Raw genomic sequence first — 27776 nt, 5'->3', positions numbered from 1 at the left:
ACCTGAAATATAATTTTGACTCCCAAGCAATGTGGCATGTCAGTCTTGCTATAGCTGTATTACAGTTGCTCCCCACCCCCACCTTTAGACTGTTGTGGGGAAAATTGAGGCCAAATACTGGGCTTCTTTCTCTGAGACTATCATCTCTTTGGAATTTTGTTGCCTCAAATCCAGGCTGCAGACTTCAAGGAACACCCAGATTTCCATTTTTGTTTTTTTAGCTCTGTGAGTTGTCTAAAGCTCTGTTGTCTACTCTATATCTTTAGAAATTCATTGCCTCGTTCTTGACCTCATGCTCTCTTCCAATTATTTTAAAACATCCTTAGGAGAAAGAGGCAGGAAGAAAATTAATATCATTTCAGTTAGCTTTGTCTTAAGCCATAATTACATCGGCAATTTCTGGTGCATTCAAAGAAGTTTTTGAAACTTTATATGACTTTACTGCTTGTTTGTTGTTAGGAATATTCGTTAAGTATAAATTCTTCCATCACAGAGCAAAGTCTGCTTCTCCAGTTTAATGGAGAATGTAACCATTTCTATATTTTGGAATGTTTGTTTAAGAAATTGATAAACTGTATTCATCTTTAGTCATCAATCTCTTGTTCGATGACCTGCAAAATGGAGTGGCTGACCTTATGAGACTGTAAATATTTTGCTATTATTTATTATTTTTTCTGAACTATAATTATATACAATATCCTATCAGTTTCAGTTGTACATCATAGTTATTCAATATTTTTGTACATTTCAAAGTGATTCCCACAATAAGTCTAGTTACCATCTGTAACCATACAAAGTTATTATAATTTTATTGACAACATTCACTATGCTGTATATTATATCAGTGTAATTTATTTATTTTACGAATGAAAATTTGTACCTCTTAACACCCTTCATCTGTTTTGCCCATCCCACCAACCTCTCCCCTTCCTGGTCACAAACAGTTTATTTTCTGTATCTATCAGACTTTTCTGTTTTGCTTTGTTTGTTTGTTTTGTTTTTTAGATTAGATATAATTGAGATCATATGGTATTTGTCTTTCTCTCTTTGACTTATTTCCCTTAGCATAATACCCTGTTGGTCCATGCTGTTACAAATGGCAAGATTTCATTCTTTTTTATGGCTGAGTAGTATGCCATTGTATACATATATATCCCATCTTCTTTATCCATTCATCTATTGATCGAGCCTTAGGTTGCTTCCATATCTTGGCCAGTGTAAAAAAAAAATGGTGCAGTGAGCATAGAGGTGCATATATCTCTTTGGATTTGTGTTTTCATTTTCTTTAGATAAATACCCCAAAGTGGAATAGCTGGATTTGTTTTTGCTATTATTAATGGCATTTCTCTGGCATTGCATTTTATGAATTGAAAAAAGATTTTCTACTGAATGGTTTGAAAATATCCCTACTTCATCTGGCCATTTTATATTCTATTTTTTTTAAGCCTCATCATCTTTTAATTAAGTTTTTTTTAAAATTTAGGTATAGAATTATGCCATTTGCAAATAATAATAAGGGTATTCAATCATATGAGAAAATAATGATGATTTTACCTCTTCCTATCTAACAACTTTATTTTATATTTCTGTTTTGTACCTGTTTTGTAAGCAACACGTCTTCCAAATGTCAACATTAAATAACAGATTTTGTGGTCACATTTTGTCCTAAATATTCTTTATATAAGCCACATATGTCCCAGATGTCAACATTAAATATCAAATTTTGTTGTTCACATTTTCTCATAAATATTCCTTACGTAATTACAGATGTACTCTTCAAATTCTAATTAAAATATTTTTCTCAGCAATAAATACTGAATTGAGTTAAATAATCCCTTGTCTTTCAGCTGTTCTTATTAATAACCTTATTAAGCTACTTGATGTGATAATCTATATTATTACATACCCTAACATTTAAGCTTATATTCATCACATAAAAGCTACGTGGTAATGATGACTTTTAAAATACACCATTGAGACTTGTTTTCTTTTTTTTTAACTGAAGTTTTCATTTTATTTTTTGTGAACAAAATAGCAGCCATGGTTTTATCCAATTTACTAAAGGTATCACCTTCAGAAGAAATTACCTGCCCAATCTGCAAAACAAGAACAGTTATCTTCTGTTGAAAGGCTGGAAGCTTTTCAAACTTAGTTCTCTTCCATTTGTGCCATAATTTCCAAATAAATCAATGGCTCCTGCTAATGCATGGGCAGTCAAGTTCCCTACATGATCATCTCTTCCATGCAATCATCAAATAGCCACCTACAGGATTCTTTGGAACACTCTATAGTTTCAAAAAGCTGTTTAAAGTCTTGAGGGTATAGATCTGTTATTTTCATGTCTCCATGTTTCTCTATTTGCTTCAGTACAGCTGTTGCATTAACTGGACTCAATGACTGCAAATGGTCCATTAGCTTGAAATTGCTATCATAAAACATTGCTTTAACATGTGAAAAAGATACATCATAGTTAACAGATGTTAAATTTTCTGTAAATAAATCCTGAAGAGGAGTCAGTTGAATTAAACACGTGTTTTGTCCTACTCGTTTATTTATTTGTTCTAATGGTTTCTTATTCTTCAACTTTTCCAGTTACCCACCTTGGCTGTATACGAAAAAGGAGTACCAAGGCTCCACATGCAGAGCTTAATCTTACAAGCTACTTGCCAGAGTACACTTAATGCTTGATGCAAGTGTGGATTTGGGGGACTTGCCACCAGTTTTTCATATTCCTTTCAGTAATAAACATATTTATTTCTACTTGTCCATAACTATATACAGAAGTACAGGTCATATAAAAGTTTCCAAAGTATCTTTTTCTCTTTTTTTTAGCTGGGAGGATTCCAACTGATCCTTGTTTTCTAATTTTTGTTTGACTTTCACATTTTGTGCCTGAAAGTATCTTGTCTATAACTTACTTTTAAATGCCACCATTGTTAGTTCTTAGAATCTATTATGTTTACTATATGGACAGAATTGGATAGCTTTTGAGCTATTCCTATATTCTTGAAAAACTTACACAGTATCTGTAACTTGTTTTTGAGAGTATTTATAGATAAAACTACCTGAATACAGAACAAGTTTTGTAAAATAATCCCTTGACAGTTTTCTCAATTTCTTTCCTTGTTACTGGGGCTGATTAAAATTTTCTGCTTTTTCTTGAGGCAATTTTGGTAATTTCTAGTTTACAGAAACTACTTATTTCATTGAAAATTGTATTTTATTGACATATGGAACAATATTTTCCCAAATTTTCCATTACAAAGAAATCTCTTTCATTTTAGTTGTCACCATTCTGTCTTACCTTGTTTTTTGTCACATTTTCCCCCTTGGGCATTGTGTTGATTAAACAAAACAAACTAAAACAACAAAAAATATATTTAACATTGACCAAAGAATTTTACCAGATTTGGTATGAAGATAGAGAGCACAGGTAAAGCTCAGCTCCCTCAGTGAAACCCAATATTATAGATTCCTTTTTTTTTTTTTTTTTCTGATGTGGAACTGGAATTTAGTTTCTCATGTTTAGCATCTCACATTCTTCTTGATTCCTGGTAAGTACAATATTTGGAAAAGAAAAAGTCCCTTGTGCTGGAGCTCTAACTTGGACAATATGAGGAAAGATCAACAGAACTAAGCCTGATTCATGCAATACTTGGGGTTTTTTACCACTAGTATACAGTTGCTAAAGAACAATTCAGAAGCTTTTCCTTAGATCCTTTCTGTCATCAACCATTTAGTCCTTGGCATTGTATATTTGTGCATTCCCGGTGGTTCCGCTTTGTCCCTGTGGCTAATCTCTGTTATTGCTCTTCATCTAATATGGCTTCTCTATTGTACTTTGCTTCTTTTGGACTGTCTTCATCATTCTCTGCCCTCTGTCCATCTCTCTGGTCCATTCAGCTCTGTTTTGGTGCCTGCATGCCTGAATTCATCTTAAATTAGGGCTATCGGTTTATGTAACCAAGACTTTTCATTGAGATTGCTTGGTTTAGGTTGAGAGGAGGTTCTTAGTTTGAGCATTCATGCTTTGTTAATCCTGTCTACTCAGTCTGGGCATTGTCAAAATCACACCAAATATCTGACATTTGTTATTCCTTTTGATGTATTTCTAACAATTTTTCATGGTGGAAAGGGGAAGTGGTAGGAAGGGTGTTGATTAGTCTCTCTATAGAGTTTGAACTTCATCAGGAAATAGACTCCTTATCCCATCAGTGTTCTAAAACCTTTTCTCTCACAATATCAAAAAGTATAAATCCAGTGGAGAGGTAGAGACAGAAATGGGGGAACACTACATCCAACTGCAGATATTTTGGTCTAAGATGAAAGAGAAGGGATAGGGAAAATGCCTGAGACTGTTTTATGTCAGAAAATGAAAATGTTTATCAAAGAATAGGGAGAAAAGAGCACTGGGGAAAAAACACTGTGGTGGTAATTGCATTAGTGACCAGAGTATTGAAAGGCAGGCAATCAGGTATATCAAAGGGAGTTTGAGATAATGAAAGACAAGAGGTCAGGGAGAAGAGATTGCAGAAGAACATTATAACCTCACTTTGTTAGTGCCAGAAAACTATTAAGTTGAGATTGCATCCCCCAATAAAATTGTGTCATCAGTTAAATAAATAAATAAGTAAATTGAAACCATAATATGGAGCAGACGCAAAATCCACACCGTTAATACACGCTACTGGACCCTGCCCAATTAAGTCTAACTCTAGAGATACTGGTTGTCATTAAGCAAAGGTTGAACATTCCAATTATTTCAGCTGCTTCTCATTTCCAAGAATACTGTAGTAAACTTCGAAGTATTTAAAGTATTTTCTAGGCATGTGTGGAAAGGATACAGAGAGCCCATGTGAAATGTGCCAAAATTCAGGAATGGGTGGCTTGAGACAAGTAAGAAGTTATACCAAAGATCTGAAACTTTAGTCATCATCATTTCAAGTGAGAACAATGTGTGAGATAGAAAAGAACAAAGTGCTTTAGTTTCTAACATGACAGCTTATTTTCTTAAAATATTTATTCAACATGTGAATTTCCTTTGTTCTTCAATATATTTATGTTGGCTTACAAAATTAATGGTAATGTAGAATAAAACAATGATGCAACTAGAACAGAGACCAACTAAAGCTGTATTTCTTAATGTTGTGTAGTCATGTGTCCTTTCGAGAATCTGATGAAAGTTTTGGGCCCTCTTTTGAGAAAATGTATGTATACAATCTCAGGGCTTTCACCAACTTTTGAAGCCTAACCAGTAGAACCAAAATAATAACTTCCATTTAAATGTAAGAAAAATAATGGATTTTTGAGATCTTTGTAAAGTTTTCATTTTAGACCATTAAAGTTGGCTCTGAGATTCTTAGAAAATAAATTAAAAAGGGAGGTGCATTTAATCCACTTTTGGTGCTGTTTGAGGGTTACCATTCACTGCAAATAGATTAATGTAGAGGTAACTGGTCTAGCTTATACTAAAAAAAGTGTGATTCCCAGGCCTTCTGGATAGGGAACACAGTCAGCCCTAGGAAGTCATATGCTCTCCTATTTCTCACTCATGTAGTCACCAGACCTTGTTCTCTCCACAGGGGTTCAGAGATACAAGCTAAAGTGTCACAGCTGAGAGAATAAATACTAGTCTGCTTTTTGATTTAACTTGTGGCTTGTCATCCCATATCAGTCAGGAGATAGAGGTCTGCTCCTGATCCCTTACCTCAAACAATAAAGGTTGATTTCTCTCTTTTGAGGCTTCTTGAAATGAAAGTACACACTCAACCCTCTAAAAATAAGGATATAATGCAATAACTGAAACCAAAAAAGTATTTATGGTAAAACCCAGGACTTTTCTGTCAGTCCAATGGGGAACTATTCTCCAAATCATGGTCATTCCCTCAAAGCAGAAAGAGGAACATCTGCTGAATTGACTCTCTTTCTCTCTCTCTCAATATATATATATATTCTATCTATATACCTATCTATATAGAATATATAGATATATATATCTATATATAGATATAGAATATAGAATATATATTCTATATATATTTGTTTTATATATATACATATGTATGTATGTATGCTTAAAAATATAATGTATGCCAATTCCTTCAGTGTAACAACTCCAAAGATCACAGCTCCCAAGTCTAGGTTGAGTAAAATCACAGGCTCTAGTTGAGTGTTTGAAATGCTATTACTTATGCATTGTTTGAGTTGGGTGGTTCCTGGGTTGCTCCTCTGCTTTCATTCAAATAGACCTTGTCATTGATCTAAAAAATAAAAGTACTTGCCATGGGCCACAGATGAAAGCACAGAAAATCCAGAACTTTTTTAGAGGCATCAAGAAGTGTTAACATTAATAGAGCTTTCTATTTTGAAAGAAGTCCTGGTGAGCAGAAAAGACACCATTAATTCCAGGAAGCAAGTCATGACTCAAACTCACTTAAGGGAAAATTCTCTAATGGGCAGTAGATTTTCTTGTTACAGCTGGCTAGCTTTCTTGGTGATGAAGCTTTCCTCACTCAGAGAGGCTGAATTGTTACAGAGAGTGGTCATAGAAACATCAACCCATCTTTTATCAACATAGCATTGTGTTATGCCATTTTTAATATCTGATAAATAATATTAAGTAAATCAGTATGGAGGGAAATTAACATGGTTAAAATTCATACTATGTAATAGGAATTTCTACCATATAGCCTTTAATACAGTAAGTGTAGGAGGTAGGTGTCATTTTTGTTTTATAGTTTCAGAAATTACAGCTCAGAAGCTAGCCCAAGGTCACATATTGTGGGACTTGGCTATGTAGAGACAAAGTTTCCTGGATAAAAACTTCATTAAGGATTTGATATATATTTTCCAAGAAAGGAGAAACTCTGCAGAGGATGGAAAGGACTGGAAGATAAGAGAGCTTAGGCAGAGCCATATGTCTGGCTATACTAGGACCAGACATGGGAATATACAACATCTATTCATTGGGCCTGCAAGAAAATATTAAAATGATATGTTTAGCAGTGACTCAAGGTAGATATTTTGAAATCAGACTGCCTATCTGAGAGGAGGAAATGAACTATATAATTTACAGCATTGAGGCAGAATCAGTGAGGGAAACAGTAAGAGGACTAGTGAATGATAGAGCTACTGAAGCAGGTGAACAAGAACAAAGCAGGAAGGAGAAGTTCCTAAGATAATATTACATGGCCCAATAGTGACTTTATGGTCCCAGGAAGTTTGGCAGATGTTCTTCAAGGCAGTCTGAAAAGCTGTCTGATGAGCAGAATCTCTAAAAAGATGGATCAATTATTTTTTTAAAATTAATTGCGTATATAAACAATATAGTGACTTATTCTTCCTATAGAGGACATTAGGCGCAAATTGATGTTTACATTTATTTTTAGGTTAGTACTATTTTAAAGCTATTTTCTTTAAAAAACTAAACCATCATCCTTGATAGCATGTGACAGCTGTCACAGATAACATACATACCATAGGAAAGAGTTATGCGTCTAAAAATATAAATTGAGGGAAAAATGGATGTTTCAGTATAAGGGAATATATTTTCAAGATGAAATTGCATATAAAAACAATGGTTGGCAAATGTTTTAGCAGTGCCCCCAGAGAAGCATCCCACCTGAAAACTGACAACTTTCAGAAGTCCTAGTGTAATGCCTGACATGGTATGTACTCAGTGAATAAATTAGTGAATTGAGGAAGAAGATGACAATTTTCTCTAGAGGAGACTTAATAAATAATAAACACTAAGGAAATAAGCCATCTTTACTGAATCAGAATAATAAACTAAGTAAACTGAAACAAGAAACTTAATGAAATATTATTAAACAGAAAGCAAAATAAACAGTACAAGAGATATCTAAGAGTTTATATATCATGTATACATGCAGTTGGCATGTTTCAATCTCCCAGTTTACTGGCATGAAATTAATGTGACTCAGAAGACACCGAATTTATTTTTTTTAACTTGTAATGATCCAAGGGAAAGAAGCCCTTCTATGAAATATTACCCATATGAAGAGGAGGCAAAGTTTTTTCTCTTGTCTCTGCCCACTTACGTTGTATTTACTTTTCTGAATTTTATAATAGGCTTTTGAAATACCAGAATCAATAAAATACACTTGCCTTGATTCCTCTCCCTTAATATAGCTGATACAGTTGATATTTTCAAAAGAAAATGGTAAAAATGGTTGTACATCATTTTGGGAGGGCACTTTTCTGTATATCTTTGCGTACTCTTGATTCAGAAATTTTCTCCCAAGAATTTATTCAAAGACTCTCAGAATGAGAACAAATATTAATTACTAAAGTATTTGTTATAATGTTTGATAGTGGTTAAAATGAATAAGTCTGAAATACCTCAAAAATACGTGGCTTGGTAAAAATTAAGTGAAGTATGCATGTAGATAGATAGGTTACCGCATATTATACATACACGTATTAGTCATTAAAATGGTATCATATAGTAGTGGTTTTTATCAAGGGATTCATGAATAGACATTATTAGGTATGCAGCCCTCTTTAAATTATAACTTTTTTGTGCATAAATGTTTATATCTTTTTAAGAGGAGGATGAGACACATCATATTATCAAGTTATCAAAAGATAACCAAAAGTTATTTGGTTTGATATCAAGATATCAAAACATGACCAAATATAGAGGGGAGTTAATCACATTGAAAAACATGTATATATGTTGTTAAGTTAAAAAAAAGTTTAAAAAGTTTGTAAAATAAAATACCTTGTTTGTAAAACAAACGTATGTACAAGCTACAAAGTGTTCACAATGGCTTTTCCTAGTTGATTTTTTGCCTTTTTTCTTTTGGTCCCCTGTATTTTTTCACATATTACAGGACGAAACATGCATATGTATGACCAAAACTGAAACAATGAGAATTTTTAAATGTATAAGGATTCACAAGACAGAAATTAACAAAGAAAATATGAGAGTAAATTAAAAATAACGAATACAGGTCTTTGATCCTCAGGTAGTTAATTTGAAAACCCTATTCCACTCCTTCCTATTAAACTCTGTCCTTCTCCAAACATGCCATGTTCTCTCATGCATTCACGATTTGGCATTTACTAGTTCTTTTCCCTCATCATGCTTAACTACCAAGAAAACTCCCTATTTCTCAAGTCTTCTCATGCTGGGAATATAGTGAGTGCTTAATATATGTTGTTTGCTTCAGTGGAGAAATGAGTGAGTCAGTCTGTTCATGAACTGAATACAGAGATGAGTGGAATCAGGTTCATACAGAAAAGTGGGGAGGATATTTCTGCATAAGAGAGAACTTGTATAAGTCAGGATTAATTCTCTATTCAAGTCACAGTAAAGAGAAGGAGATTTCTATAGAAGATTTTGTGTTGAAATCACAAGAAAATATAGTTGGACAGAGATAATGGAGAGACCTATGAAAAAGTTTAAAATTCTAGAGATATTTAAACATACCTGAAAAAGAAAACCCTCCCCCATCAGTAAACACTGGGCTCAGAAATGTGAGCTGCTTTCCTTTGCAGGAATTCAGTAGGAAATGAATCACTTTCTCACATTCAAACTTTATACTCCTTACGTTTATTTTCTTAAATTTCAGGATTTTTAATGATTCTTTTTATATCTGGCAGTGTCTTTAATGTTTTTTATATATTACAACCAACTGATATCCATATATCCATATATCCACCACACCCATCCACACACATACACCCACACAGCCACACACACAGAAGTCCTTTTTGTGTGGCAGAAGGCACTTTCATTTAACGATGGCCGTGATTGATAGTACACATTCACAATCGATTGCTTCAATACCTGTTCATAATCCTACAATATTAAAAAGAATCCCTTAACATTTACTCTTGATGCTCTTTAGAAAGCAAATATATTTCTGTTCCTGAGTAAAACACTGAGTATTAAAGATTTAGATAAATTACACTGACTGCTGCCAGTGGTGTCCACTGCAGTGAATTAAAAAATACATTTAGCATGAAAACAAGGAACAGATGTTATTTTTACAGTCATTGTTCAAATGACTCCAGTGAGCTACATTTTCCTTAGTGCTCCTTTAACTCCTCATAGAGAGGGTGAGTTATGGGATTTTTATGTTTATGAAAGGTTAGACAGTGTGGCAATGGTGATGATAATTTAATTCATAATCATATCTTAAACTATATTTCTGAAGTTGAGTAACAATTCAACAAAATACAAAGAGCCAGCTTTGATTTGAGAGCCCTAGAGTGGCAAAGTTCTTTCCCTAACACTGTGGCACAGAGCCACGAGATTTTACATGCTGTATTAGCAAAGAGAGAATCATTCCATTATACTCTGTTTAGGATAAGTGGTAAGACAGAGGAGTCGCAGGGAAATCCACTCCCTCTCTCCAGGGTAAATGTAGGATGTGTTGAGGAGCCACTGTACTGGCTAAAGAGTACCTTTCAGTAAGCCAGACCTGAGGATATAATTGATGATTTCTCCATAACATCACAGTAGCACAGACAAAAGTTAGACATTTTCACACATTTGTATGGTATGATCTAAATAGGGTCACCTTTACTGGATAGCCATCCTAGTTAGTGGTCTTCAAGAAACATCAACATAAGAGGAGAGAAAGTCTTTTCATTAGTTTAATGCTTAATAGAGGAAGGACTCTATGTGGATCTGATTAATACAGTTTTGTTTCCTGAATAGAACTTCTTTGCTGTAATATGTTAGTTACAAAGTAGGTTGTTAAGTAAAAAATCAAATGACAAGATGGTATAATGAAAAGAACATGGAAAACACTCTTTGGATCTAGACCTACTGAGACTTGAATTTCTAATTGCCATTTACTTGTTGGGTAAGTTCTGGAACTTCCAAGCCTTATTTTTTCTCATCTATAATTTTTATGTAAAAATACATACTTTCCAGGGCTAATGTAAGGATGGAATTTGGGAAATTCAAATATAACCTAAACGAATGAGTGTATTCTTTTCCTGTGTTTGCTTATTTATTGCCTTCCTAAACAGAATCAGTCTGGCTGATTGATTGAATGAATGAGTGAATGAATGAAGTGTTAATTTAAAATATTTGCCCTTTAAGTGCTTTCACATACATTCTTTCAAGTCGGGATAAAATATGTTATTTTTATTTAAAACAATAAGAATAGCTACTGATATATATTCCTAATATGTAATATGTAATGAGTGGATTTTATATATCAATATACAACAATCCTGATAGCTAGATCTTCATATCACAGATGAGGAACGCATACTTAACAGCAGTTCAGTAACAATTCCAGGGTCACACAGCTAATAAGCACAAATGCTGAGATTTGAAACACGTTCGTATCTCAAAACTAAATTCTGTATTTCACATCTCAAGCTGAAATGAAATCCCCAAAAGATTTTCTGATTTGTTATAGGATTCTGATTCAGGGACAGAACCAGAACTAGAGCTTAGGTCTCCTGGGGAAAAAAAAAAAAAAAGCAATAAGTGGAATAGAGCATAATGGGAGATCTGCATTTTAACTCTAACCTAGATGGACAACTTGAGGTTACATAATAAAAGAAAGTTAATGATAGAACATACTCCCAGAGATCTGTATCTCTGCCTAATGAATGTGCTTCAAGGTAACATTGTTTTGCCTTATTCCCACTCTGAAAAAGGAAAATTCTCTGAACTAAAGACAAGGATATAGAAGAATATCCTTAAATTCCTCATCACTCAAGACACAGTTGGAGGAGCATGCAAGAGATTTTCAAAAGCCTTTCCAGGGTCTAATTAGTTTTGCTTCTCTCTGTGGTGCTGTGGGCCAAGAGGAGCACTCATTCATATAAAGATGAATAAACCCTGAAGAGAGGAAAGCCACATGATCTCTTGCCTGGTTTACTGAAATAGGCTCCAAAAATGGTTTCCTGCCTGCACTCCTGCCATTTTATAATCATTTTTCCACAGGATAACCAGAATGTTATTTTAAAATTTAAATAATTAGATAATATCACTTTTTCTACTTAAAATCCTCCATGGCTTCCCAGTTCACTTACTATCCTATTTAGCATCCTTGCCTACCCTTTATTGGGCCTCTTTCTTCAGCCTCTTTCCTTGACATACTCCTGACTTGATAGTCTTCCCAAAGCTTATCCAACTGATGAACCAAGACCTGTTCCACAGCATGGACTTTGCCTGTGCTTCGTTCTTCATCTAGATTGTTCTCTCCACCCTGCTTTCATATCTCAGCCTAAAATAGTAGTTCTTCCAAAAGGTGTTTCCCTAAGCTCTCTCTAAATATGGATTCTCCTGTTGTGCTCTCTAATTCAAATGCATGATTTATTCTCTATCACTTACAAAAATTTGTAATTATATATATTCACTTGTTTATTTAACATCTCTCTTTCCCATTTAACTGAAGCTCCATGAGGTCAAGGATATATATATATATATATAGGATATATAGGATATATATATGACACACACATATATACATTATTATATATACATATATAAATAATTTATATTTTATTATATATTACATACTATTTATATTTTTATAAATATATTTTATGTATATTATATATATTTTATATATAACCATAGTTTATATATATGTAATCTATTTTGATATATCTATTTATAGGTAAATATATACACACACATTTTAATCTCTAGTTTGTAGAACAAAACTAAAGATTTAGCAACTATAAGATTAATAATTCAATAAAGAAATACCTGGAATTTGGAAATATTTGCTGCTTAAATGAGGTTATATTCATTTCTAGATATTCTATGAAACTAAATTCACCAAGCGCCAGGCTTAATTGGCATCTATATACATCTCTCCATCTCCTTTCCAACTAATTATCCAAAGTCACAGCAACAAGGCTAAAGGATATGGAAAGCCTTTCTAAGAAGAAGGTGATTAAGGGCACATTAAGACTGCAGCTTATCTCATCAACAAAATGATGTCCCAATAGGCATTATTTAGCAGTTGTAAAACCAATTAAGTATAATGGCAACACCCTTAGTAAAAATACCAAGACTTTCTCTAATCAAAGGGATGTAAGCACCATGCTAAAATGCAAGAATGAAACAGAATACAACAGCATTGTTGAAAATTTATGTAGTGTGATTTCACTTTATTGATTCATCTTTCATTAAGCTATAAACCAAGTTTTAATTTTGTCCCATTTTCTATGTCTGTTAAGTATTTTTAGCACTATTTCTGCTATGACTCCTATTTACTGAATGCATACTAAATATATTATGTATTAAGCATCTATTATGTAATAGATCTTCAACAGTATATCAGGCTATAAAGCATTTTCTCATGAAGAAAACTGGCCTCCAAGAATCAATGATCCTGCAGTTTCTAGTTCATAGAGCTAGCGTTTGAACCCTGGCCTATGTGTCCTAAAATCTCAAGATTCGTAATTTAATTTTTTTTAGTTATTCTCATGCTGAAATATAAACTAAATGCAAATTTATATATTTTTTAAAAACTCACTTAAATAATCATTAGTGCTTATCATATGTGTGTATGTGCTAATTTCACTTGCAGTACTAACATCATTTAAATTCCAAATTCAGAATTTTGTAAAACTGTCTCCTTTTTTTAGTTGGAGTATAATTAATATACAGTGGTATCTTAGTTTCAAATGTACAATATAATGATTGGACAATTCTATACATTACCCAGTGATCATCATGATATGTATACTCTTAATCACCTTTATCTTTTTCACCCATCACCCCATCCACCTCCCCTCTGACAATCATGTTGTTCTCTTTATTTAATGTTTTTTGTCTTTTTTTCATTGTTCATTTGTTTCTTAAATTATACATATGAGTGAAGTTATATGGTATTTGTCTTTGTCTGATTTATTTCACTTAGCTTTATGCCCTCTAGGTATATCCATGTTGTTGTACTTGGCAAGATCTCATTTTTTTTATGGCTAATAGTCCACTCTGTGTGTGTATATGTAATGAGATGTAATATCCATTCATCTATCGATGGACATGGGTTGCTTCCATATCATGGCTATTATAAGTAATGCTGCAATAAGCACAGGGGTACATATATCTTTTAAATTAGTGTTTTCAATCCTAAAGTTTGTATGGAATCAGAAAAGACCCTGAATCACTAAGGAAATATTGAAAAAGGAAAACAAAGCTGGGGGCATCACGTTGCCTGATTTCAAGCTATATTACAAAGCTGTGATCACCAAGACAGCATGGTACTGACACAAAAACAAACACATAGACCAATGGAAGAGAATAGAGAGCCCAGATACGGACCTTCAACTGTATGGTCAAATAATCTTTGACAAAGCAGGAAAAATAGGCAATGGAAAAAAGATAGTCTCTTCAATAAATGGTGCTGGAAAATTGGACAGCTATATATAGAAGAATGAAACTCGACTATTCTCTTACACCATACACAAAGATAAACTCAAAATGGATGAAAGACCTCAATGTGAGATAGGAATCCATCAAAATCCTAGAGAAGAACATAGGCAGTAACCTCTTTGACATTGGCCACAGCAACTTCTTTCAAGACACATCTCCAAAGGCTAGTGAAACAAAAGCAAAAATGAACTTTTGGGACTTCCATCAAGATAAAAAGCTTCTGCACAGCAAAGGAACCAGTCAACATAACAAAGAAGCAACCCACAGAATGGGAGAAGATATTTGCAAATGACACTACAGACAAAGTGCTGATATCCAAGATCTATAAAGAACTTCTCAAACTCAACACCCCAAAAACAAATAATCAAATCAAAAAATGGGCAGAAGACATGAACAGACATTTCTCCAAAGAAGACATACAAATGGCTAACAGACACGTGAAAAAATATTCATCATCATTAGCCATCAGGGAAATTCAAATCAAAACCACATTGAGATACCACCTTACACCAGTTAGAATGGCAAAAATTGACAAGGCAAGAAACAACAAATGTTGGAGAGGTTGCAGAGAAAAGGGAACCCTCTTACACTGTTGGTGGGAATGCAAATTGGTACAGCCACTTTGGAAAACAGTGTGGAGGTGCCTCAAAAAATTAAAAATAGAGCTACCCTATGACCCAGCAACTGCACTACTGGGCATTTACCCCAAAGACACAGATGTAGTGAAATGAAGGGCCATATGCACCCCAGTGTTCATAGCAGCAATGTCCACAATAGCCAAACTGTGGAAAGAGCTGAGATGCCCTTCAATACCCGAATGGGTAAAGATGTGGTCCATATATACAATGGAATATTACTCAGCCCATCAGAAAGGATGAATACCCATCTTTTGCATCAACATGGATGGGACTGGAGGAGATTATGCTAAGTGAAATAAGCAGAGAAAGTCAATTACCCTATGGTTTCACTTATTTGTAGAACATAAGGAATAACATGGAGGACATTAGGAGAAGGAATGGAAAAATGAAGGGGTTTAAATCGGAGGGGGAGATGAACCATGAGAGTCTATGGACTCCGAGAAACAAACTGGGTTTTAGAGGGGTGAGGGGTGGGGAGGATGGGTGAGCCCAGTGATGGGTATTAAGGAGGGCACATGTTGCATGGAGCACTGGGGTGTTAAACGCAAACAATGAATCATGGAACACTACATCAAAAACTAATGATGTACTGTATGGTGACTAACATTACATAATAATAAATAAATAAATTAGTGTTTTCATTTTCTTTGGGTGAATACCCAGTAGTGAAATTACTGGATTATATGGTATTTCTATTTTTAATTTTTTGAAGAACTCTCATTGTGTTTTCCACCATGGCTGCACCACTTTGCATTCCCACCAGTAGTGCATGAGGGTTCCTTTTTCCCCACATCCTTGCCAATACTTCTTATTTCTTGTTATGTTGATTCTTGCTATTCTGACAGGTGTAAAGTGATATCTTATTGTGGTTTTGATTTGCATTTTCAAGGTTATTAGTGATTTGGAACGTCTTTTCATGTGTCTGTTGACCATCTTATGTCTTCTTTGGAAAAATGTCTGTTTAGATGTCTGCCCATTTTTTAATTGGATTATTATTACTATTTGGTGTTGAGTTTTATAAGTTTTTTATATATTTTGGATATTAAATCCTTATTAGATATATCATTTGAAAATACCTTGTCCAATTCAGTAGGTTTCCTTGTTGTTTTGTGTATGGGTTTCCTTCACTGTACAAAAGCTTTTTATTTTATTTTGGTGTGTTTCCAATAGTTTAGCTTTGCTTTTGTTTCTCTTGCCTCAGGAGACATATCTAAAAAAATGTTTCTATGGCAGATGTCAAAGAAATTACTGCCTATATTTTCTTCTAGGAGTTTTATGGTTTCAGGTCTCATATTTAGGTCTTGAATCCAGTTTCATATAAATATAAAATTGAATTTTCTCCCTGAATTACTTCTCACCACTGAAACTCTCTCTTCATGACATTTTTTTTTTCTAACCTATGAAAAGTATAATTCTTTGTTCCTTAATGAATTTCCATTGAAATTAGAACAAAGGTGACATTTCAGAACTGGTTAATATTCTCTTTAAAAAAGTTAGGCACAGAATGAGAGGGATGTCAAAAATGGAGAAAGAATATAGATTTGATGACTGAATGGATTTGAGTTATGAGGGAGAGGAAGGAATCAATTTCCTTATGCTTATATTAATATTTATCAAGAAAGGAATTACAAGAATGAGTTCAAGGAAAAGATTAGGGATGATGTTTAGAGCTGATACCTTTGGGGCACTAGGCGTTACTGGTGGAAATTTTTATCTACCAGAGATAGAGAAGAAAAACTGTAAATAAATCACAGAAGTTATTAATTAGGTTTATTTTTGACTGCAAATCACAGAAAACTCAATGTTAAAAATGTATTAGAGAATTAAAAATGGATTAGCTTCCTTATAATGGATCTCTGTAAATAATGAGTGAACAAGATTTGTCCAGTAGCTATGTGATGAAATCACCAACTCTCGTTCTTTCCACTCTGCTGTCTGTATTGGTAGCTTTATCTTAGGGCTGGTCTCTGCCAATAGCAATCAAGGCTATACTTTGCCTTTTTCATATTAACTAGAAGGAAATAAAATAACTCAATTATCATCAAATGATCCTAACCTTCAGTTTGTTTGAGTCAACTTAGATCATGTGCCATTTCCCGAACCATAATAGGGACTAATGAATGCTTTGGGTTACCTCTGAGTAAATGGGGTGGGGGTGGGAAGTTGATGGTGATTCCTTGCTTGGCTCAGATATAATAGGGCCTGTTCCTGGAGCTGGGATCAATCTCCCAACTCAACAGTTCCTATGTAATGGATGTGTGGGTGGAATAGATTGTGAGGCATATAGTACTGTATCCGTTCCAGAAGGCAGGCAATGTATAGACTTTCAAGGATTATGTGAGCACTAAATAAATGATTATCAGTGTATTTAATGATTCGGAATTTACAGCCTTTGAAGAAAGAAGCTGAAATCAGGGCGTACTACGTTAAAGAATGAGCAGAAAAGCATGTGAAAAACATGTGTTTTGAGATCACTCTTTCAAGAATTATGGCTTTTGAGGAAGGGAGTAAAGAGGGTGGTAGCTAAAGAGGTACCATCACAGATTAATATGGGATGATTAATTCAAACAATGGGAGATAAAAAAAAATACCTACTGTATTTGAACTAGAATTATATTTTGACAATTCTCAAAAGCTTTTTTATATCATGGTAAGATCTCAATTTAAGAATTATTTATTTTCATAAATAAGTGATTAATTCTGATGTTAATATTGTTAAAATCTTGCTTATTTTGACATCAATATGTAGGAAAACAACATATCCATTTCTTCCTCCTATGAGAATGTGATAAGGGTGTTCTCTCAGGAATCATGAAGACTAAATATGACAATGTGTATGAAGTCCTTAACATAATCTTTGGCTTGTAGTAGTACTCAATAAGTATTTTTAGCCCATCTCTATTCTCTGAGTTTCACTGAGAAACTAAACTAAACTAGATTATCTCTAAGATCTAAAAGTCAATTAGCATATGATTTTAATTTAAACACATGTTTAAGTACCAAAGAAGTTATAACTGATGAGAGGAGCAATTTGAAAGCATCTCCACTTTATGAGCTGGAGAATTTCCTGCTACATCTCCTGGTTTAAGGTTTATGAGTAGCCTTGTTTAGCCATGACTCTTTATGATGTGCCTTGTTTCTAACAATATCCAAACATCTCTGAGTTAAGGAACAGGAAAAAAAAACGTTGGTTGCTTTTCAGAAAGTCTTTTTTTTCCCCTTTTATTATACTCTACTTTTGACTTTTGGATATCATTATTGCATAATGTTTGTCAAGTAAAATATATGTTTGCATGTATTTATAAAAAATTATATGTTTCCCCAAGACATTTACATATAGGAGCCTACTATTCTATGAGTAAAGGAGCCAATAATTTTCTTTCCTATGAGTATAAGATCTGTGGTCCTAAGTTAATACACCAATACATAGTATACTCTTGGTTTGAACCATCCCTTTCCCCCATATATTATCAACTGCATCTTGCATTCTAAATCAGTAATGGTCACTGTATATTATTATAAAGTTAATGCATCTTAGGATCATTTTGGTTTGTGCTGTACATCATCCTAGGCAGAATTGTCAGCTTCGTGCTTGCAGCTGCTCTCAATCTGTCATCATAAATGATAAAAGAGCTTTGGAGTCTTATTTTCTATTGTACATTATTGTCACTAAAAGAATGCAAGACCAGCATATCATGGCTTGCTCACAAGACCCTTTATGAAGATAAGAACTTTACTAGAGAAGCAGGGAATCTTTACATATCTAAGTAAATAAATAAAACTGTAAATCTGCTAAAGTTTTGGCTTAATACCATTGGAACTTAACATAAAGTTTCATTCTTATATACAGATCTCAATTTTTTTTTTCAATTATTTGTAATTTCCATGATTCTTTGTCCCTGAAGTAAAACTGGCATAATTTCTCAAATGGATATTTTTGAACACTTGTCAGCAAATGTGAAATAAATAATACTGAATGACAGTTCTCCATAGATCTCTCACATTTCTATATGCCTTGTGAGCAAGGCATTAACTTCCACTTATTCTGAACAAATTTTTCCAAGGATATGTGTATAGCGAGCAGTCATGGAAGCAAAGATTGTATCTCTTTCTGGAGTAAATGACAGGTTTGCTTACAGTTTGGTAAAAACAATGTCTTTCTCCAAAACAAATGTCAGGTTTGCTTTTTGTCCAGTATAATAAAAACACCTCTGGAACACAGGGCCAGCATGTTACTGCCTACTATAAAAATTTAGGGTTTCCTGTGCTCAGGATTCCTCTCCTATAATGCAACCCACTGAGTATATAGGCATCTCTCTGCATGTTTCTGTTGTTCCTGAGAACTTGGGGTGGGGGGTGGGGGGGAGGTTGGAAATAGGTTGCAGTTCATGATATTTGTTGTACATAAGAAATAAAATCTATTATTTCCATCCCTGGACTCTTATTTCTTCTGCTAGTTTCTTCTGTGGAACTTTGGCAGGTTATCCTGTTAGGGTTATAGGTAAGATAGAATAAGACTTTTCACAATTCTTGACAATATGTATATGAAAATAAAGAAGAAGCTTCTGAAGTTTTCAGGAGAGAATTTATTTTTGGAAGCCAATTGCAGCCCACACAAAAAACCAACAAAACACATGCTTACTTATGTTTATTTCTTTTGCTTTCTTGATGTTAAAAATCTATTTGCCAAAAGATTTTATGTAATATCAAGTATGTTTTATTGCTGAGAAGACGAGTAGCATCAATGAGGGAAATAAAATCTTTAGAAAAAATATTAAAATATTTCCAAAGAAACCAGAATGTGTGTGTGTGTGTGTGTGTGTGTGTGTGTGTGAAATTAAAGTGACTTCTTATTTCAGAGAACATAAGTAATACTTAACATGGATATTAATCATGGACATATCTTTATTTAACTTTATTTTCTTTAAAGATTTTTATTTATTTATTGAGAGAGAGAGAGAATAGTAGAGAAAGAGCATGAGAGGGAAGAAGGTCAGAGGGAGAAGCAGACCCCCCACTGAGCAGGGAGCCCAATGTGGGACTCGATCCTGGGACTCCAGGATCATGACCTGAGCCGAAGGCAGTCACTTAACCAACTGAGCCACTCAGGCGCCCTCTTTATTTAACTTTATGTGCAGAGAAGTACACTCTAGGTCTTCTTGAAACTGGTTTGACCAGACTAGGTATTAGATTAGAGATCTGTGATTCTATATCCTGATTTTATTTTAGTGGACTATTAGGACTTTCCTGGAAGAGGTTGTAATGACTTAAACTTTACTTTTGTATTTGTTTAACAGGCTCCTCTTTTGCCTACTTAATATTTATAGGTAACTTCCTCCAGTCTAACTTTGAAAATTTTTAATAGAACCCTAATTTTATTCCAATAGTTTGCCATTCTCATGTGATCATACACTTCACTAGGTTCTGGCAATTTCATTTCTCTTGCCAATGCTTTGTCTAGAATGGGTATTTGATAACATTTAGATGAATGTCTGAAGGGAATCTTGGAGCACTTCTGAATATGCCTTTCTTATTCTAAAAAAGAAGTATAGAAGGAGAAGCTCTCCTCTCTTCCCAATACGATATGGCGTGTGGAATTCTGATAGCCATCTATCATCCTGGGGACTCTTCGTCTGAGGTCCTCATTGGAATGATGGTAATCTAGTGAAGAGTGCAAAGAATTTTGGTTATTGATGATGTCAAGTCACTGGACTAAGTCACTGGAATGGTAAGTATACATACCTGAGATATGGTATACAGGCATGGTATACATACATGGTATGATATACATATATGAGATAATGAATTTCTTTACCATTAAATCCACATTAATAAAATTTTATAGACCTCTTAAATGAAGTTACGTGTGTATGTGTGTGTGTGCGTTGGATACATGTCTAGGAAAGAGGAATGGAACCAAAAGTCATAGATAGTTAAAATCTGACCAAGCTCCAGACAAAGCTAAAATTAACAAGGTCATTTTTAAGGTCTATGATAGTCTTATCACAAAAGGAGCTTCATTAGATCTGCATATATCAAAGATGATTTCTTATTTATCATTCTAATTAGCTTCTGCAAAATAGTATACAATAACAGTGTTCAAATTCTGTCCTTTTTATATGCTGTTGAATCTTTTGTTCATGAAAATTCTTACCTGAATCCCAGTATTTCAAATGAATTAAGGAAAGCTGTATTGTCTTAGGTATAGGCAATGAAATGGAATTTTGCTTCTTAGAGCAATGCTCTTCTACATTTTATGCAGCCATATTTGGGGATTTTCCATGGAACTGGTAGAACTTAATATGAAAATCACCACAAAATGGAATTTGTGCCTGGGGTTCTGCAAACTTAAGACAAAATTAAATTTTTCATATAAGCCAATGAGTTTATTCTAGCCTTAGGTGTCTAGCATGTCCTCACTACATATGCATAAACAATGGTGATAATTTCAGCATTGTAACTAGTAATTGATTTGTCAAAGTGGAAATAGAAATGATCTTTTATGTTATATTGATTTTAAAGCCTATCCTTAATGTAATGGCTTACTCATAAAACCAATCAGGCAATAGCAGATTTCAAGAAAAGCAACTGATAAAAGTTTCTTTATTGGAGTGAAGTCTGAGAATAAACACGTTTGGATAAAGCATAATTTCAGGTGAGAAAAAGACAAGGGTGAACGGTAAACAAAAACAAAACAAACAAACAAAAAACATACTTCTCTTCTTAGAGCAAATCTCCCTTTTATAAACTATCAAAAAGGAAGCTTTAGCAATTGGCCCCTACCATAGATAATCAGACTTGCCTCTAAACAAAACAGTTTCTGTTAGATATGAAGGAGGAAATTAAAAATGCCTAGCACTTGACATTTATTTCTGCATTTGTTAAGGTAAGCAAAGCGATCTTCTATTGAATGTGAAGAGATGCTGTGTAAATAAACATGGGTGATTTAGAAACATTCATCTCTAGTATTTTATTCCATTTACAATCTTTTTTTTAAATATTTTATTTATTTATTTGAGAGAGAGAGAATGAGAGACAGAGAGCACGAGAAGGAAGAGGGTCAGAGGGAGCAGCAGACTCCCTGCTGAGCAAGGAGCCCGATGCGGGAAGTTCTCCTCTTTTCTCCCCTCCTTTCTGCTAGCCTCATGCCATTAATCTGAGTTTAACGGGCACAGTTGCTTTAAGGGATGTTGTCTTTAAGGTAATGTAGCAATTCATCCCCCGAATCACTAATCTCTGTGCTTGGGCAACATGGTAACCTCTTGTTTCCTCAGACCCTCTGGAGACTAGCTAATGCTCTAGTTTCTTATAGCTAAAATTCTCCCTGTTGTCCACTGAAAACTTTCAGATCAACTCTGCTTTCAGCCTTGAAACATAATAAATTTGTAGAAGTGAAGAGGGAGTAGGCAAGAGTCTGTGGTACAACTGTCAGAGAGGACATGACCAGTGGAGATAAGACAATAAAGAAATAAATTGTTTGCACATCAGGTTCTGTTTCACAGGCGGGTGAATATAATTAACAACAATAATAGTCATCGATTACTTAGTGCTTCTTCTTTGCCAAAATCTGGGCTAAGCAATTATGCATTACCTCTTTTATTCAGCTACTGAATAATTTTTTTTTAAACCGCTCTCATTACTCCTGCCTGAAACCCTCAAATGTCTCCCCATGAGTTTAGTTTTAAATCAAAGCTATTTATCACAGATGTAAAGCCTTGAATGCTTGACTGTGCCTCACCCTCTGATGTCAACTTTCACCACTCTCTTTCTTACTCACTAGATCGTGGCCTCACTGTCCAAAGCCCCTTCTACTTTGGGGATTTTTATACTTGCTCCCTCTTCCCAGAAATCTCTTTCCCCAAATCTTTATGGGATTCAGTTCTCATCCTCCAGGTCTCTGCCCAGTTACCATCTCCTCAGGAAAGACTTCCTGATTACCCTATTGAAAAGGGCTTGTCTTCTTCTAGATATTCATTATCACCAAAATCATGTCATGCCTTTGTTGATGTCTAATTCCAAAATAAAACATGATTAAAAAAAGTGGTAACTCCATAAGGCAAGATACTTGTATCTTGTGTTTATTAATATCTTTCTAGTGTCTTCAGTGGTGTTAGAAAAGTATTACTCTTCAAAGAAGTATTTGTTGAATGAATGTTTGATCAAATGCATAAATAAGGCATTCCAAATGATGATGATATTATTATTCCCCTTCTTTTTACAGATGAGAAAGATAAGAGCACTTGAGTTACGTTACTTTCTCAAGGTTATATGACCAGTAAGGTTAAAATTATGTATCAACTTACCTCTGGCTAGCATTCACTCATTTAATTCTACTGTTACTATTTGTTGTTTCCACGTTTTCTCAGAATTCTCTGAGGCTGTGTTTGAGAGTGTCTCCCTACAGTGAGAATTTGCTTTTGCTTTCTCTAGGCTTCTGTATAATGAAATGATGTAAATTCAAACTCCAAATTCATGTAAGGCCGGTCCTTTGGTTACAGCTACTAAAGGGAGACGTGCATATCAACTTATGTCCCATGTCAACAGTTTTCTTTCTCTGTACATTTGTAGATAGCATCTGGCCTGTTTTTACTGAACTCTTTGTGAACCTCCACATTTTGCAGAATTTTAAGCCTGCCTCCCTATACTGTGCAAGGCCATAGCCTTTTCTCTTGTCAGGTCTTCTTGTTAAAATTCTTGCCATTTGATCGGAGGTTTCTGCAATTTTTCTGATGACACGGGAAGTTTCAAAGTCATCTATGACTCTGGCCAGCAGTTCCCTCTTATGCACTGGTTTGAGTAAATTTCTTTTTTCTGAATTCGTTCCTGCCTGGCTCAGGATTTTTTTTTTTTTTAATACAGTATTGCTATGTATTTTGAATGGGAAAGTGTTTTAGGTCGTAAAACCTTCTGTAGAACCCCATATTTTGTTGATAAGCCTAATTATGTTTTTCCTCCTTTATTTTCTTCTGAAAATTTAATACCAATGAATAAAGCTTGAACAATATATTGGAAGTATAAATATTACTAACCTCAGAGTATTTTCTGATTGAGCTCATGTGAAGACATAGATACATCTAAGTTTATATATCTAACATGAATATCAATAATTCCCTCTTTCCTTACCTTTAAATATTCAAAATCCTGCTATGTTAGGTTATGTTATATTTGAACTATGACTTTTAGAGTTTGCACTTTTAAAAAAATTTTCTCAACTTTTTAAATAACTTTATTCTTTGTGAAGAATTTTTTTATCATTTCATTAAGATATTTCAACTTATTTATATTTTAGATAGTTAATTTTTAGGCCAGCTGTGCAATGATACCTCTTAGAATTACTGCATTTTTATTTTGTATTGTGGAGCTAATTAGCCTGTCTCTGGGATTCATTAGCTTCCTCTGGGGTTTATTCTTTGTTTTACCAAAGTACATCCATAAGTAATTTTTTCAAAAATAAAGACGCATGGGGGAGAATCTTCAAGAATATTGTTATGACTAGAAATTCTTTATTTATACCTCTCATTTGAATATGATAGGATACAGATTTCTAGAGATAAAGTATTTCCCTTCGTTGGGAACTTCTAGTATTAAATATTACTGACAAACTTGGTAGGTGGCAATATTTTTTTCTTTGAATATTTTTAGGAATTTTTTCTTTATTCTTGATAGTTTGACCTACAGAGGAGGGATATTTCTAGCTATGTACCTCTTACCACTCAACAAGTCTAAGTGAAAATTTGTCTTTTAACTTGGAAAAATTTCTCCTAATGCTTACTTTTTAATTTCTCCCATTTATTTTCCCTTCCTTTCTCATTCTAAAAGTCATTTTTGATTGATACCAGGCCTTCTGAATTGAGGCTCAGTCTGTTAGTTCTGCTTTCCTATTTCTCCTCTTTTGTCTCTTTTCTAGAGGTTCTGAAAGAGTTCCTCAATTTTATTACAGCTCTTCTGTTTCACTTTTTAAAAATTTAGCCATCCTGTTTTGATTGTCAAGGATTCTTCTCCTTTTTTTTTTACCATTTTAAAACCATCCAATTCTTATTTTATCTGTGCATTGTCTTTGAAAACAAAAATAAAAATAAAGATAAATCTCTTTGAAGAGACTGATTAGAATCTCCAAGTACTTCTTTTTCCCAGGATTGTGGGAATTCACAATGCCTGGCTAGCTAAGATGTCCTCCTTGGGAGAGGCTACTTGTAAAATAAAGAAGGAGTGACCAGAAAACTGGGCCTCCTTTGAAGTTTCTGGGCAGAAAACAGCCAGATCCTAATTGTGGTTCAATGCTATCTCCCAAGGGACAGATGCTTAATTTAGATTAGACACAGATCCTTAATAGTCACCCACCCTCTGCCTGCAAGTCATGAACAGAGATAATTCTAATCACACAATGCCTGTAAATGTCACTGCCCTAATTATTGAAACTTTACATTCCTTTCTAATCTTGATTCTTTACATGCATAATAAAAATGGAGGTAGAGTTTGGCTTGCGACCTTTCTCCACTAGAGTGTCTGGTCCCCAGGCCTCTCCTTTCTCCTACTTAGGCATCTGGAATAGTCTTTCCATTTGCCGTCTCAGGGTTTGCTGGCCAAACCCAACACAGGATGTTTTATTTCCTTCAGGTTCACATTGGTTCTTATTTTGGAAACTTTTAATTCCCTTCAATTTTCTATTTGTAATGAATGATTATTTCGATTAAATAGGTGGCTTGGTAGTTGTTATCTGCCTTTATTGGCCCATCCTTTTAGTATCTGTGTATCTCTGCGTAGATACCATCACAAGCAAGTTTCACCTCAGGCAGGCAGGCTCTCCCTTCTCTCTCCTCCCAATTGCCAAAATTGGGAGGATCCCTTATCTGCAAATCCGGAGACTTCTAGGAAAATTTCTCTAATTTTTTAGAATGTATTTCTCTAGCTTCAGCCCAGTATCAAACCTCACCACTGAGTATGGGATGGATGGAAAGGGCTTTGAGGCTATAGGACCAGTTTTTCTAAGTCACTAGCTACTCCCCCCTCTTTTTCCACCTATACTTGTAGATTCTTGGGGAAACTTCATGAGCGAAAACTTTCCCAGCTTGACTACGGCCTTAACTTTGCAGGGCTCTGAGCTGTGATTCACTGTGTTCCAGGATTTCAGTCGACTCAATACTATCTGTAAGCCAGCTCTCAGAAACTCTTCAAAACCTTGGTATTGTTATGGTATGCCCTTCCCATTTTTAGCACTTCCTTAGCTAGCTGTATTTAGGGGTGCTAGTCATATGAATGAGGTTTGGGGAGAAATAAAACTATTGAGTTTTCTCCATTTTCTCAAAATGTAATTTTTAGTCCTACAAATTTAATTTTATTATTGAGCATTTAGTGGAATATGGGAGTCTAAAGCCACAACATCATATGCTAATCTTTGAAGAAATTTCAATTAACTATACTTTGAAAACAGATATTCTACAAATATATATATTTTTATTTTTAGTTTAGAGAAAAGGAGAGAGACAGAGACAGAGAGGGGTGGGGAGGGGCAGAGGGAGAAGGAGAGATAGAATCTCAAGCAGGCTTCATGTCCAGCTCAGAGCCATATGCGGGTCTCGATCCCACGACTCGGAGGCCCTGACCTGAGCTGAAATCAAGAGTCAGACACTTAACCGACTGGGCCACCCAGGCACCCCCAGATATAGTACAAATATTGTACAAAACAATACAAAATGCAGTGAAAGCACAAATGAATAAACACTTTGAATTCATATCAAGAAACTCGAGGTACTATTTATTTTTCAACTTACGGCAATCTTATTAAAGTCTTTGGACATAACTTCTACATAATTTCTGTGTAGCATCAAAATGTAATTAAAATGGAAATTGTTTCCGTCACAAATGTAAAATTATAATATGTAAAGATAGTCTAGAGATATAAATGGAAACATAAAATCTTTTAAAGTTACATAAAGGGGAACAATTAATAGAGGAATATCTCCTGTTCCTGAAGGGGAACAAAGAATACTGTAAGATGTCAGGAATTTACAAATTAATGTATAGATTCCATACAGCTTCCAAGAAATTTACAATTGCATTTACTTACCTTGATAAAAAGATTTTAACATTATTCTGAGAGAGTAGAGAGGGACTATAGAAGTAAATTCTGACCAACAATGAGTAACAAGGGGTTTTCTTTCTTATATAAACACATTATACAATTTTAATAGCTAAAATATGTGGTATTTTTATTGCAAAAGAGAGCTATTTGAAATAGCCCAGAAATAAACTTTATTTTATTCAGGATGCTTTATTCATCAATAGAAAAAAGCTACAGATGGTTAGAAATCAGAACAAAAACACCCTAATTGATAGTCTTTATTACAAAAAGAGAAATAAATTCCAGAGGGATTAACAAGTCTAACATAAAAAAAAATGATGGATAACAGGAGGGTATTAGGGAAGAATATTGACCAAATCTCTTATACGAATAACCTTTCTATGCTGACAAGCAAAAGAAGAAATCATAGGAAATGAACAAAAAGATTTAAAACATGATTAAAAGTTAAAAATGTAAGCAACAGGGGCACCTGGGTGGCACAGTTGGTTAAGGGTCTGACTCTTTATTTTGGCTAAGGTCTTGATCTCAGGGTTGTGAGATCAAGCCCTGTGTCGGGCAGGCTCCACAGGCTTCATGCTAGGTTGGAGCCTGCTTGATTCTCCCTCTGCCCTTCCCCGACTTCTTAAAAAAATGTAAGCAACAGACTTGGAAATTATGTGTAATAATAAAT

At 34.3% G+C, this 27776-nt stretch overlaps 1 pseudogene; it reads right to left on the bottom strand.

The window, feature by feature from the left end:
- Positions 1-2223: 2223 nt before the first annotated feature.
- LOC113918856 lies at positions 2224-2828 on the bottom strand (annotated as a pseudogene).
- Positions 2829-27776: the final 24948 nt, after the last annotated feature.

This window comes from Zalophus californianus, chromosome 1 (genome assembly GCF_009762305.2).
Source record: "Zalophus californianus isolate mZalCal1 chromosome 1, mZalCal1.pri.v2, whole genome shotgun sequence".
Lineage (NCBI taxonomy): Eukaryota > Metazoa > Chordata > Mammalia > Carnivora > Otariidae > Zalophus > Zalophus californianus.
Note: the sequence above shows the minus strand (reverse complement) of the source record. Positions and strands in the feature narration are given on the sequence as shown.